Raw genomic sequence first — 12,682 nt, forward strand, 5'->3', positions numbered from 1 at the left:
CCTTTGGAGCAGGCGACAGGCCAGTTTGTCAGAGGATGAACATGAAGCACGCCATTTCCTCTCTGCCACCCTGCACAAGCGTTTAAGGGTGACGAGATCCGAGTCATACCAGGAGTTACATTTGGCTTTGGGCTTCAGGTGGATTCTCATAACAGGGGCTAGGATATCAAGAGTATCAGATATAGCAGAGTAGAGAGTGGAGAGGGCTGTGTCAGGGTGGGAGTCAGCCGAGGAGGGAAGAGGGGGTGAGAAGGTGGCAGCGAAAGCCTCAACTGACACACGCTTCATGGGTCGGATGACCGAGAAGGAAGATGGCAGTGATGAGGGTGGCTTTGCCTGTGGGGTAGGGAGGGTGAGGTGGGAGGAGAGGAGAAAGTGATCACTCCAGGAGAGAAGAGTGGAGAGAGGGACAGAGAGGGGAAGGTCAGAAGATATCAGGGCATCAAGAGTGTGCCCAGCAGAATGGGTTGGCCCAGACGGGAGAATAGAGAGTGAGAGAGAGTCGCAGAGGTCACGAAAGAGTCCAAAGGGGGGACAGGAGGCATCCAGGTGGATGTTGAAGTCTCCAAGAAAGAGGAGTTGAGTGGTTGAGGACAGGAGTGAGGAGGAGAGGTCCGCCCACTCAGAGAGGAAGGAGGAAATTTGACCAGGTGGCCGATAGATAGTAGCCACGGTAAGGGAATGGCTAGGAGAGAGAGAGAGTCGGCAGACAAGACATTCAAAAGAGGAGTAGGTCTGCGTGGGAATAACAGTGGCAGGAATCCACTCAGGGAAGATAAGGGCCACACCCCCCCCAGCACGGTTGGGCCTGGGCACAGAGAGGATCTTGTAGCCGTCAGGTAGGAGTGTGTCAAAGCTGGTGACAGAGCTGGCCGTGAAAGATGTCTCAGTTAGACTGAGTACGTCAAGCTCCAGTTCCTCAAGAAGGCGGCAGATATCAGAGGAATGTTTGACAGCAGAGCGAGAGTTAAGAGTGGCAATGTGGAGAAGGTTGCCATCTTTGAAGGACTTCCGGGGAGGGGTACAGATCAGAGGTACGCCCTGTGGAGGAGAAGAAGGAGCACGGGAGGGGGCAGGGAGGGAGGGTAGAGGCAAGGTAGCCGAGGACAGAGGAGGGGGGGACAGCAGGAGAGGAAAGGAAGTTGATGAGGCACGGGAAGCGTCTATCAAAGAGGTGAAGGTTGGCCTGAGGGCCTTGGACCAAGATGGTCCCATTAGCGTAGACATTAATGATGGCCTTACAGGAGTGGAAGGAGGCCAAGAGGACGTCCTAGTGGGTGCCACCATTAATGGGAGAAGAGGAGAAAGGAGAGAGCACAGCTTGGTCAGCTATTGGGCTGATTTTGAGTTCATTGCTAATATCTCTCCTCGCCCCTATAAGATTTGCATCCCAAAGGGAGATCTGATTGAGGAAACATGGGTCCATATCAATCAATTGAAAGCTGTGACCCTAGACCAGCTTTGAGAATGATTGAGAAGCCATCCGAAGTTAGGGGTGAAGATAATTCTGAAGAATGAAACCTGTAGAAATCGTCAAGGAAAGGGGTAAGTAGAAAAATTCACTGGTAATCAATAAAATTAGAGTGCAAGAACATGACTGGATGAAAATATCAGTCTAAAGAACTGAAGTTATTGTCTAAATATTCCATGAAAAACTGTACGCTTTTCTGTCTCTATGTGTTAATAAACCAGCCTTTCTATCCCGATGTTTACTTCAATGATTGGATCATTCTGTCCAGGGAATGAGGGAATGGGAAGGATCCGTCTAAGGAAAAACAGAGAAGGAAGAACATCCCAAAAAGAACACTGTCACTGTTCCCAAAATGAACAGACAGCGGAAGAAAGACTCATCCAAAATTGACCAGAAAGAACCCAGAAGAAAAAGAAAAATTCCCTTGTCTGCTCCAATTTGCTGCAACAAGGAGCAAAAGCAAGAGGGAGGCAGGATTTGTAAGGGGATCTACTCCGAACAAAAGGATTCAGAGAAAAGCGCAAATTAAAAAAAAAACAAATGTGCACTGCAGACTACACACAGTATTTGAAAAAGATACATGAGAGGGAAAGGTGTTATGTGAATAGCCCATCTACAACAAGTGTATGTTTTGAAAAAAAGTATATCACTGGGCACAAAATAAATGTCTTCAGTTACATGCATTGTGTATATGTTGCTTTACATGGCTACAATTCTGCACTAAAAAGTGTACAGATTCTCAAAATTGTAACATTTTGATAGGAGTTTGATTGCAAAGAGATCTGTTGTTGCCCTGTTGTGTGGAAATATAAAAGCAATGGTAAATAACATTACTTTTAAAGGCTGCATTTTTTTATAAAGCTAGAAACATGGCCTATACAGCCAAAAGGCATCCTCCCTCCCCCCGGCTGCAGCAACACAGCAACAGGAAGGAGGATGGCTTGTGTTCCCATGAGAAAAGTGTGAACACTGGCTTTGAAGCTCAACTATAAAAGTGTATGACACTACCTAGACCGTTTGTGCTTGGAAAAGTCCTTCCAAAGTAAATCGAATGGCACCCTTAACAACCCCATTTGTCATTCAGCCTACCCAAAATGCTTTACAATACAAAGAATTGATTCACGGTAGCGGTCTAATCTGGAAATATTGTGACCTTCCCATTAGCTAGCTACAGGAAGGGAGAATGACATTTGCACCTTCTTAGACTTGGAGTCCGCTTAAAGTGATAGAAAGTGGCTGCAATTACTCAAGGGAGTGCAACTGAGTCATACATGGACATTACCAGCCTACTTTCAAAAAACTTGCGGCATGATAACTAGTATTATCAGGATTCATTAATAGCCCAGCTCTCAGATGCAAAGGAACTAACATTATATGATACCAGATTTACATTTAGGTGAAAATATTATGCTTGTATAAAAGTATCAGAGGGTGAAACACCCACCATATGTAGTATTGAAATGAATATTGCATTATTTGATTCACTGTACCGAGGGCAATCGATCTTCAAGATGACATTACATCAAATGTGAGGGAAACTGGGTTTAGAAACCACTATCTTTAGACTGCCCTCTACATTAATATGCCCTATGAGTGTGAAGAGAATGGTTAAGCATGATGCAACTTTTGGAATACTGTCCAATAACATACCCCAAACAATTAGATTAAAGAAATGATACACACTTGTAAGCGGAGTAGTTTTGGATCTATAAAAATAAAAACCTTTATATTCTGTGGACACTCACTTTCTCACTCACTGACTAGGATGGACTGATTGGCAGATTGAAAGAAGGAGAGAAAGGAGAATTGACAACAACAGAAAGGAGAATAGAATACATTGCTGTTCATTTTGATAACTAGCAGTACAGTGCAAGTTAGGCCTACTTGGAATTTATATGCCAGGCCTTCTTCAGTGGAAGAGACAGCAGCCAAACTCCATCTTGCTGATTGATGTCCACCTTGTCCTAGAGAGATAGAATTGAACCAGTCCTTAAGAGGATGCCCTCCTCCCAGTGAGGCAGTCAAAAGACCCTTCTATGTAAGTACAGCTCCAATTGGAAAAATAACAGAAGGGAAATATACTGTAGGTGGAATATATGAAATCCTGTCCCCTTTTCATTGGCAGAAATACTGAGGGGGTGGGGCTACATACATTGACTGTACACCATGAGAAATGAATACATATTTCAGAAGTGCATTTGCTTGTATAATTATAGATTTGATAGAATAGTTCATATGTTGTTTGTTTGTTTATTTTATTTGTATAGCGCTCCAGACCCGTGGGTAGAAGGGCGCTTAAAGAGGTAGTTACAGGAATGAGGTATATATTTTTCATTGTACAACAATTTACATAATTTACAAGCATATTTAATCAGTCAGCAGGTTCATAGAGGCTTCAGAGAGGAGGTAAGTGCTACTCTTTGTTGAGTAGCCAACGAATAACATGTTTCCTAAAGATCGGAAAGGACTCAATGGTTTTGAACTCGAAAGGTAGGGAGTTCCAAAGAAGTGAGGCAAGCACTGTGAAGCTAGTGCCACCTGATCTATTTAATGTGAATCTAGGCACTCTCAAGCATAAGGAGTTGGATGACCTGGTTATTCTGGGAGCGGAATTCATGGTCAATTTGTTGGTGAGATATGGTGGGGCTAGGTGGTCTAAGGCTTTGTAGGTGAGGCAGATGGTTTTAAGGTCAATTTTTTTGTTGTATGGAAAGCCATTTGCATGCTTTCCTAGTTGTGGAAATGTGCTCTTCTCTTGGGATGTTGAGTGCTGCACGCAGTGCATTGTTCTGGAGAACCTGGAGTTTTTTGATTATTGATTGGTTGGCACCTAGGTATAGACTGTTACAGTAGTCCAGTTTGGACTGTATGAGTGCTCTGGCAAGTGTGAGGCAGCTATGGGAAGAAATGAAAGGCCTGCAAGCCCTTATCAGTTTGCCAGTGTAGGTGGTGGCTGAGGCAGTCATATTGATTTGTTTGGTGAGGTTGGTGTTGGCATCAAGGTAAAAGCCCAGGGTTTTCACATTTTTAGCAATGGGGATGGTGTTACCATCGTTAGTAATGTTGTTGTAATAGTGACTGAGTTTGGACAGATTGCTAGGAGAGCCAACAAGGAGAAGCTATGTCTTCTCATCATTTAGGCAGAGGCTGTTGGTGGCCATCCATGCCTGAATGATGGAGAAGATTTCATTAATTCAGGTGACGTCTGTGTTATAGTTACCAGAGATGGTGAGGACTATCTGGGTGTCGTCTGCATAGTTAGTGTAGGTGACACCCAGACGGTCCAGTTTGTCGAATAGTGGCTTTGTAAATATGTTGTACAAAGTCCGGGAGACACAGGAGCCTTGTGGGACTCTGCGTGTGATGGGGATGGGGTCCACTGCTGCTATTGTTGAAAAAACTCTCATGGTTCTGTTCGCCAGGAAGGATTGTATCCAGGAAGTGGCGGAGGGGGAGAAATGGGCTGTGGTAGATAGGTGGCTGCAAAGGATTTCGTGATCGACTAAATCGAAGGCTCCCGAGAGGTCTAATAGGAGTAGGATAGCAGCCTTGCCTTTGTTCTTAATTTCATCAATCTGGCTTTTGAGGGCAACAAGGGCTGTTTCTGTACCATGTTGAGGTCTGAAGCCAGATTGCCTTATACCTAGGAGTTGGGTGGATTCTAGATGCTCCTGGATTTGGAGGTAAGCGACTTTGTCTAGTATTTTTAGGAGGAATGGGACCGTGGTGATGGGTTTATAATTAGTGGGTATGGCTGGGTTGAGTGATTGTTTTTTTAGGAGGGGGAGAACCCATGATTGTTTTAGGTTGCTAGGGACTGAGTTATTAGCGAAGGAGAGGTTGATACCTTTTGTGATAAAAGGGGAGATGTCTCTGGCTGCGTCTTTTATTATCTGGGCAGGACAGCTGTCCCCTTTGCAATTAGAGGGTTTTAAAGAGGAGATGATTTTTTGGACTTCTGATATAGTGACTTTTTTAAAGGTAAAGCCTGTATTAACATTGGTAGGAGGAGATGAACTAGGGCTGGTAGGCTTGCTGCTAGATAGCTGTTGACGTTTAGCCTCAATTTTGGTTTGGAGTCCTATGATTTTAGAGTTAAGGGTGTTCTGGATACTGGTGCACCAAGGCTTGTCTTTTGTGCAGGTGTCTAAAGGTGGATTGGGATTCTCTAGTTCCTTTAGTTTTTTTTTTAAAGTTCTTTAGTAGAGGAGCCTGCCTGATCTATCCTGACGTTATATGCATCCTTTTAGGTGCAAATTATCTCCCTTTTATATAAGGCGGATGTATTCCGGAGGTTGGATTTATTTTCTGCTGATGTGTTAGTTTTCCATATGAGTTCTAGTTTAGCTTTCTGTTTCCTGAGTAGTTTAAATTCAGGGGTGTACCACAAGTGTAAGTGGGCTATTGGTTTACTTTTGCGAAGTTTGAAAGGGGCAATGGTATCGATGGCATTGGCCATGGAATTGTTGAAGGTGTCAACCAGTAGGTTGAGTTCAGCATTGGCCGGTAGTGCATTTAGGGCTGGTAGGACCAGAGGTAGTAGGGCTTCAGCCGTAATGTTACGTTTGTTTCTGGTCGGGCAAGCAGGTGCCATTGGGCACTTTTTGGGAGCTACCTAATTGATGTTGATTACGAGAGGGATAAGGTAATGGTCCGAACATGTGAGAGGTTGAGGGTCATTGCAAGTAGTGTTGCAGTTGAGAGTTGCTACCCAGTCGATAATTCTACCTTTCTGGCGAGTGTGTAGGGTACTGTGTTCGGTGAAACCCTTCTCGGTAAGAGCGTTTGCTAGTGTTGTAGCCGGGGCATCGTTAGGGTTGTTGTAGCCAAGATTAAAGTCACCGAGGAGAATAGATTGTGCTAGGGGCTTGGAATTTTCAGCAATGAGCGACGTGATATCTTCTTCAAAGGCTCCGGGTGGGCCTTGTGGTCTATAAATAAGGTGAAGTGTTATCGTATTTGTGGGAGAGGTTTGTAACTTGACTGTGAGTAACTCACAAGATTTAAGTGATGAGTAGGAGACTGATCTACAACCAAGTAGTGATTTAGAGATGAATGCTACGCCACCTCCCCTACCGTTAGGTCTATCATCTCTGAAGATGGAGTAGTTGGCAGGGATGGCTACAGATAGGTATGGTCCTGACGCCTCATGTAACCACGTTTCCGTTAAAGCAAGGAAGTCAAGATCATTAGTTAAAATGGTGTTGGCCACTTCTGTAGGGCGAGCTGCCAGGGATCTGACATTGAGTAGGGCTCCTTTGAGGGGCTGTGGATCAGGCTTATTGATGGCCTTTAGTAACTTCTGTGTTATGGTGCTGTGGTTGTCAAAGTGCCTGCTAGTTTTAGGAGGGAGTCTAGTGGCAAGTCTATTGTTGCGTGCTATGATGTTGGGGTTGGCGGAGCATAAGGTTTTAGGGGCCGCCTTTGGAGTGGGGGCTTGGTATCATGTTTAGTGTAGTTGGGCTTGGTGGTGTCTGAGACGCTGCCTAGAACATTGGGTCTGCACTGATTGAAGGTTTTTTTGGAGATAGTGTTGGCTGGGAGGCCAATGTCTTTGGATAGGGCATGGTGCTGGTTTCCGTTCGGTGAGAAGGGTGGCTGGGAGGGTAGGAAGGGTGTGGGGCAAGGGATGGGGTAGTGTCTGGGACATCCGAGGTTGGCTAGGCCGTTCTTGAAGGCTATGAAGGCATTGCCACTACAGGGTACATTGGCCTGTATGACACAAAAGGGGAACATGGTGAGAGTGAGCCAGATGAGTATGGTCTAGTCACAGGGTTGCACAGTGTACACTGGGGGATCCTCTGCCTCCTTCTCTGTGTAATGATCAAACACAGGAGAATTATTCTGGGAGCAAAAAGGATATCTCACTGTGTACTTACCTAGCAAAAGAAAGATGGCAAATGAAGTCATTTGCTGGTTAAATCACAAAGCAGAGTCATGTTACAGGGGCCAAATCATTCAAGAAAAAGCAGAATGAGAGATTAATCACTACCCATTTTCCCCCGTTTAAATTGTCTTTGGAAAATGAGAAATATATGCTTTTACACAGTAATGCAATAGATGCACCATTGAAGGGAATCTTGCAAAGTGATGTCTTGGTGGATTAGCCCTCAGGTAAGTCAAATGTCCATATGATGATGCTTGTGTTTCAAAAAGTCCACATTCTTGTAAATGTAGCCTAGATAGTGATGCCATCAGTGTATTGATTATTCTTCATTGTAGTCACTAGTTGGAATTTCATAGATGCATCATTTGTTGATATGTAAATTGATGTACTTGTTTCATTTTCATTAATTACTGTATTTATTTATTGGGTGTTTATAAGCAGCCTATATAGCAAATAGGTGTTTCGCGGCGCATCAAGACAAGGGAGGGGGGAGAAATAGGGGAGAAAAAAAATAACGTTCCTACTAGGTCTTGAGACATCCGGACCATGCAAGTGCTGTAACAGAAATGAGGGGAGAGGGAGAGGAGAGGAGGGGAAGTGAAGGTTGGGATGAACAGGGAAGAAGACAAACAGTAACATTCCTACTAGGTTGTGAGACAATTCGGATTGTGCATGTACAGTAACAGACATGAGGGTGGAGGGACAGGATGGCAAGTGAAGGTTGTGATGAACAGGGAAGAAGACAAACAGTAACTTACCTACTAGGTTGTGAGAATTCAGAGAGTGCAAGTGCAGTGACAGATATGTGGTGAGAGAGGGTAGAAGGAGGGGAAGTCAAGGCTGGGATGAACAGGGAAGAAGACAAATAATAATGTTTAAAAAAACAAGATTTTGGGGCAATTCGGAGTGTGCATGAGCAGGAACAGCAGTGAGAGGAGAGGGGAAGGAGGAGAAGTGCAGGGCAGGAAGGAAAGGGTAATGCTCAGACGGGAGGGAGCCAAGGGTAAAATAAGGGCAAGTGAACAGGTTCATGTGCCCTTTTGAAGAGAGAGTGTACAAGGGAGTGCTTTAGGAGTAGCGAAAGGGAGCCAATGACAAGGAGTGATTGCAGAATCAGCCAAGGCTCGTGCAAGAGAGGCAATTTTGTCCTTGAAAGTTCAGGAGGAACAGGGGAGGACCTTTTATGAAGAGGCTTTCATAGAGCGGAGTTGTCTAGAAACCTCATTAGGTGATTTGGGAGAGCAAGAGGAGGGTAACAGGAAAAGCGAGAGGGGGCCAAGTAAGGCCAGGTAGTAGGTAAGAGAGAAACATGATTAGAGGGGAAAGATAGAGGGGAAAGCCTAGGTTTCAGCACACAGCAGGAATGCAAAACACCTTGATGCACGTTTCCTGAATGGAGGGAAGAGGCCTAGGTATCAGCACACAGCATAAAGCAAAAACAGCAAGATGTGAGTTGCCTGGATAGGGCATACAATTGTGGGCAACGTGCAGCAGAATAAAGCATTTGGTAATAGGAGTAAAAAGAGAGGTGGCACAGATAATTAGGGAGCATTAATGGCTGTTCGCCCTGCCCGCACCTGTCTTACTGTTGTACTAATGAGTAGGTTGGCAGCCAATGGAGTGGCAATGGGGAGTGAAAAAAGACCCAACAAGAAAGCGGCAGGGGACGGGGAGATGAGTGCAAGAACATGGAAAGAAGAAGAAAACAAGAACAAGTAGGCTAAATGTAATTTGGGGGCACGAGGAGAAGGGGTCTCCAATCACCTACATTACAGGATGAAAATTGAAGATATTCACAGTAGTGAGGTTGGTGGTCAATGGGTGGAGGAAGGAGGGCTATGGGGAGGGACAAAATACCCAATAAGAAGGCAGGCAGGGAGGGGGAGACAAGTGCAGGAGCATGGAAAGAAGAAGAAAACAAGGACAAGTAGGCTGAAAGGTGGGGTGGGGGGACATGAGGAGAAGGGGTTTCCACTCACCTGTACTCCGGGATGGAAATATAACACCCCCGCAACCCTAGGGAAGGAGGCTGTAGGGAATCAATATTCTAAAATTGTGGGTCTCATGTTCATAACAAGAACTTGATTAAATAAATACAAATTGTACATGCCAGGTTTGGGCTGAGTAGTATATTCTTCGAATTAAGTGATACCTGATTAAAAAATCCAACAAAACAAGAGTCTGTAAAAAGTAAGACCATAATGACTTGAAAGAGGAATAGGGAATCAGATGAGGACAAACATGAGATACTATGACAAGGAAAAACATGATGAACTGGGATGAAGACCTGCCGAGAGACTGAGAGGAGGAAGAGCATGAGGGACATGGTCAAGAAAAAGCATGAGGGAATGTGAAGAGGAATTGCATGAGGGGCTGGGAATAGGAAGAACCAGGGGAGCTGCTATGAAGAAGAATATGGGGAATGAGACAAGAAACAACATGAACGACTGGGAAGGTGAAGAGTATGAGGCATGAGATGAGAAATAGCTGGAGGACAGGCACTAGGAAGATCATAAGGAACTGCAAAACACCTTGCCTTGAAACACATTGTGTATAGGCGCATTATAAAAACCCAATAAATAAAAGAAAATCATGAGACACAAGGATGATAAAGAACATGAGGGAATGGGTTAAGGAATTTCACGAAGGAGTGGGAAGTGGAAGAACAAGCAAAACTGCAACGTGGAACAATATAATGGACAGTGATGAGGATTAACATTAGGGACTGACATGAGGAAGAGCATGAGGGACTGCAATGAGGAAGAGAATTAGGGACCGGCATGATACAATAAATGGAGAAATGTGTTGAGGAAGAAGATGAGGGACTGATATTATATTGTACTGTTTTGTACTTGTCATTTATATAGTACTTTTTCCTATTTGTACAGCCTCCACACACTTTGTGGTAGGAACACTATCAGGGACCAAAGTCCAGATATGGGAAAATTCTAAGTAAGGCTTAAAGTATGTATGTGCGTTTGGCCAATATTAGGAATTAGGCAGGCTGGCTAGGTTCCAGTAAGCAACCCAAGAGTTAGGCATTTGGGTGGGTGCTAAGGGAGGTCACGACAGAGCGCTAGTGCAAGAGAAACAATGTGTGCCCAGGAAGACTGAACATTGTCATAGTGTGTCCCTTTATTGTAATGGAAGAGGCGTGGAGGCAAGTCTGGTGTGAGGGCGAGATTTTTATGTGTCCAGCTAGACTGAATTATTCATAGTCATACCTGCATTCTGAAGTGTGCGGATGGATATCCATGCCTACAGCATATGTCCACCTTAGTAGTGCGTTTATACATGGTTTAAGCTCCGCTGTATCTTATCTTTGATCTCCCTGTGTGATCCGGACACATGTTTGAAGAAGAGAATCTAACCTCATATGCTATTCTCTGAGTTATAAACAGGCTAGTCTCAAAGTCCAGTGGCACTAAATAGATTGGTTAGCTTGTGCCGTCTTTTAGCATGGACGCCAAGCTGCCCTAACACCTAGAGTCAAATATCTTCTAGCATAATAGATAAGCTACCCTTCTAAACTTTCTCTATATTTTCAAAATTCCCAATGAGCTAACATCGGGCATCTTCTAGTGCAGTATCAAGGATATGTGTATATATCATTATGAGCTACAGTGTCTGACTTATGGATCATCTAATTGCAATGGAAATATTACCATCATATATCTTCTATTGCAATGGAGGGGGTAACGTGGTAAGGTGCCACAAAAGTGTCTGATTCCAGATCTAACTGGTTGCAGAATATGGCTCACCCTTTAATCCATCTAACTTGAGAGATATTGTAAATGAAATACTTTTGCTAGATATCACAATCTCTTCTAGAGCCGTACCAGTGCAGGTCTTTGTTTTTCTTACTGTGCAATTATCATTGAAGTCGTTTGTGTTAAGGTCATCTGTAAAGCCTGCAGTATCTCTAAATTGGAACAGGGTATGTTGGTTTAAACTGTAATAGACCTGTTATCATCCATGAGCTTGTGATTTCAAGAATCTTTTGAGTGCTTTGTTGGCAAACCACTCAGATCTTTGTGGATAGACTATGAGGAGGAGCATGAGAGGATGGGATGAAGAAGAAGATTATGATGGACTGGGACATGGAGGAATGACTGAAACAAGGAAGGGCATGAGGAACATCGATGATTAGGATTGTAAAGGACTGGGACAAGAAAGAACAAAATGGGTTCAACAAGAAAATGCACCTAATACTGTTATGGGGAGAGCATGAGGGACTGGGATGGGGTAGTCATAAGGGTTGTGTTTCAGGAAGAGCATGAGGGTCTGGCCATGAAGAGCATACAAGACTATGACAAGGAAGATCATGAGGGACTGTAATCTGAATGTATATGAGGGACTAGGATGAAGAAAAGTATGACTGATTTGAGGTAGAGCATGAGGGACTGCCATAAGGAATTGCACAAAGGAAAGCTATGAGGACAAGCATATTGGGCTGCACTGCATAAGAGCATGTTTGAATGAGTGAAGAATGACACCAACCACTGGGATGAAGAAAAAGGTGAGGGATAGATATGAGGAAGAGCATGATGGATTTGGATAAGGAATCATGAACCACTGAGACAATGAAAAGCATAGGGAACTGGAATGATGAGGATGATTGTTTGAAAAAAGAAATATCTTGTTGAGCTGATATGAGGAAGATCATGAAATACTGTAATTAAGAAAAGCATGAGGGATTGGGTTGGAAAAGAACATTAGGGATTGTTATGGGCAATATCATGAGGGACATTGATGAGGCAGAGCATGAGGGATTGAGATGAGGAATCAAATGAGTAACTAAGATGTAGAGCATCAAAAAGTTGGATAAACACGAGAATATGAGACTTGGATGAGGAGGAGTGTAAGGTATTATGACGAGGAAGAATAGGAGGGATTGGGAAGAGTAAGAACATGAGGGATTCAAAAGAGAAAGGGCACTGAAGCAAGGATAATCATTAGTTACTCGGATGAGGAAGAGGATGTAAGTCTGCAATTAGGAAGAGCATGTGGACCTGGGGTGAGGGAGAACATGAGACACTGAAATGGGGAAAAGCTCTAGGTACTGTGTCAAGGAAGAGTGTGAGGGATTGTGATGAGGAATACATTGAGGGAATTTGATGAGGAATAGGATGAGGAATTACTTCAAGGGACTAACATGTGGAAGAGCATCAAATACTGGGAAGACAAAGTGGGTGAGGTACCTGTATGAGGATGAGCATTAGGGCCTAATAGAAAGAAGAACAGGAGGGTTTGGGATGAGGAAGAGCATGTGTGACTGCAACAAGGAAGAACATGAGGGACTGGAACATGGACGATCATGAAAA

This window comes from Ambystoma mexicanum, chromosome 7q (genome assembly GCF_040938575.1).
Source record: "Ambystoma mexicanum isolate Mex_15411 chromosome 7q, UKY_AmexF1_1, whole genome shotgun sequence".
NCBI lineage: Eukaryota > Metazoa > Chordata > Amphibia > Caudata > Ambystomatidae > Ambystoma > Ambystoma mexicanum.